Here is a 3,388-nt window from a genome sequence, read left to right on the forward strand (position 1 = left end):
AACATCTATAATATTGCAATGGAGATTCACTTACAAAAAGTTACAAGGCCTTTGCTTTTGTGTTATGTGTATATCATGTTGTCTGAAATCCTGTTGTCCATGTGCATCCAAATATCATGTACATGATATAAAAGTTGACACAAATAATGAGCACTCATGAATTAAAATTTAAAAAATGGATACAGATACCTTTAAGTCACATGATTTAAAGAGTTTCAATTTAAATTGGGTAAACAAATAAAGGTAAAATGTCTTTAAAATTACCTCACAAGTCTCTAGGTGGTCAAACTAATAAAATGTTGATGTATATAAAATATTATTGATATTAATCAATTGTTTCTAGGACTTTTCTTCAACAGGAAAGAGACAGCAGATACTGTTCAATACACTTGTCTGATATTTTGGTTTTTACAGTAAAATAAATAAATTAGATTTGACAAGTGTGGGATTACTCAAATGCGTTAGAGACATCTGATTAATTTACAAAGTTAAAATGTTGTTAAATAACATCAAGTACTCTTAACTCCTTGAATTCCATGGGGTAACATACTTAAACATTAGTGGTGTTTTCATAGATTGATAAATAAAAAGGGTGTAAAATTACTTTGTGACATCACTAAAAACAAGGTTACTAAGAGTTAAGTCCTAACAGGTACAATTCTATATACAAAGGGATCCAAAAGTTTCAATTGTGTATTAATTATAGTACTATAAATAACATAAATTATTACATCTTATTAAAATGGAGTAATTCATCTAAATTCAAAAATTTTTAAGAGTTGTTTCATAATGTGAATACAAAAGGGTCAACAGATATGAAAGAGAAAATAAAGGTTCTATATATGGAAATATATTTAGTAGAAGGTAGAAGAAAATGTTTCTGGGTAAGAAAGTGCTTATGTGATGAAATACATGAAGATCTAAGTAAGTGTTAAAAAGTCTATGTGAAGTTAAGGGCAAATTTCAACAAGTTTGTATGTAACTAAATTGGTAATATGTATGTAAAACAATTAGTTAAAGCTGTTTAAGGTTTTTCCTAAGGTCAAATATTAACGTGCTGATATAAACCAAAATTTAATCCATGTGTTAAAATGACAAGGATTTCTTAAAAACACTAATTTACTCTTAACATTGTCTATTAAATTTTATTCTTTAGAGTAATTAGTCTTAAAAATTAGGGTTTGAACAATTATGATTAAACAACAACTATTAGAAATTATACTATATTAGAGGCTAAGTTTTTCTTTAAACACTAAACTTGGTTAATATAAAAAACATCAGTATGGCATAATAAATGTGTTCATATCTTCCGGTATACATTTAAAGCAGAAAATTTAAAAGAATATTTTTATCAAGCTGCTCTTCTCCAAATTAAACTTGTCTATAATGGTAACTTTAAACTTATAAGAATAGTGAATTTTATTGGGGATTTATTTATATCATTTGGTGTTCTGTAACTGAACCTGAACCTTATGTTACCTTCTGCACTTGGATAAAAATGTATTTCTAAAAGATAATGAGAGCCTGATCTGTTTAAAGGTTAACATCATGAAACAGGAAAGCATTTTGCCACTGTACCACACATAAGGAAAGTTAAAAGCTCTCTCAGCCTTTCCGATTCATATTTTAGATATAATGTTGTGTTGTGTTAACTAGTGTTCATATAGACTCAGGAAACAATATATGTAAACTTTGTAAAATGACATTTAAGAAAGGTGTAAAGATCAGCTTCAGAATTAGAACACTTTCCCTAAGATTTGTGAAGAGCCTGCCTTCTTCACAAAGGTGGCAGGATAAGGTTCTGCCCCCCACCTCACCGCATGTTAAAATGACTCAGAAGTAGACCAGACTCCAGCTCATTTAAAGTTGTATTCAAAAGATTTATTTTTGTTGTGATCTCAAATAGGAGATATAATGTGTAATAGTCAAAACTCAAGATAGCTATTATGCAAAATGAATATAGTTTTACTCTTGCTAATTTCATTTTGTAGAACTGTTACCTGTTAATGTTTTGCAAAGGTACTGCTTCAAGAACACACAACCTAGGTTAACTTGAGATAATAAGACTTCGCCTACAGGGCAGATAGTATATAATGGTAACTTCCAGTACTAATACAGACCCAAGTTAAATAAAAGGGTAAATGACTTTAAGGTTATAGACATTAGAGTTAAAGTCCAGTACTCTCACTTTAAGACTGGTGAGACTGCCTTTCTGGATCTTTAAGACCAAATTTAAGATTGAGATTAACACAAAAAGTCCAAGAAAACTAGTATTTGGCTCTTGCCTGAACCCAGGGAATGGGAGGACTTCTATAAGGAACTTTGCAACTCTGGGCCACATGAGCTCCTGATCAGGGAGCTTAATGAGACCATTGGACAACAGAAAGCCAATCGGTGCACCTGCTGCAAAGAGGAGGGTCATTGGAAAAGGGAGATATTCCTAATGTTTCCAAGAGAAGTCACCTCATCAAGGAGACCCTACCTAGAAGGTGGTACTAAAAGAGCTAAGAAGCTGCTCTCAAGTTCCCCATGAGTGACCCCTGTGGGAACTCAGCTGACTTTTAACAACAGATAGAAACAAGGTCAATTTTACCAGATTGATCTTAAACACCTAGCAAAACAGTGAAAACCAAAAATAGCCATTCCTGAGTATTAAAAAGAAGAAACTATAGTTAAATGTAACTTAAGATGTACACTTGTGTTAGCACCAAGAATAAGTAAGACTGGAGGCTACAAGAGATTCTTAGGCAGGAGTGCCTGATACTGCCAGAGAAACTGCCAGAGTCAGAAATGTTTGGTTGTTTCAAGGTCTACAGATCTTCCTAAAAAGGACCAGGCCTGCTAAATTGCCTACAGAAGTTCCTACAAGATCAGATACACAAGTTCACCAACCAATCGGTAAATCAACCGCCTCTCCTTCAAGACTGCCAGCCCCTGACACCCAAAGCCAAGGCGTAGGACTCACTATCAACACCTCTGGCTCCAAAACTTCTGCTCCCACCTAAAGCCCTCCCTGATCCCCTTTCTACAGGAATGAGACTCTGCTCCTAACCAGCAGGAAAAAGATACACAAGAAAGACCACCGTCCCAGCCCCGATATCTATAAAAACAGAAAGGGCGGAATATCGGCATCAGATCCGCCATTTTGCTCCCACCCATATTCTGCCCCCCACGCCATTTTACCACCTACATCGTTAGCCCACGAACCTCCTCATCAGTAGTTGGTCCAACTGGTATTAGCCTTCGAAATTCCACTGATTAAGAATAGCTCCCCTGCCATTCTCTCTCTCTTTCTCTCTCTCTCTCCCTCCCCCCTCCCCCACTTTGGGGCAGACATTCTGCTCATCTGCTTAATAAAATCTCTGATGTGAGTTCCCAGGTCTGGAAT

Source organism: Sciurus vulgaris (assembly GCF_902686455.1).
Source record: "Sciurus vulgaris genome assembly, chromosome: 9".
Lineage (NCBI taxonomy): Eukaryota > Metazoa > Chordata > Mammalia > Rodentia > Sciuridae > Sciurus > Sciurus vulgaris.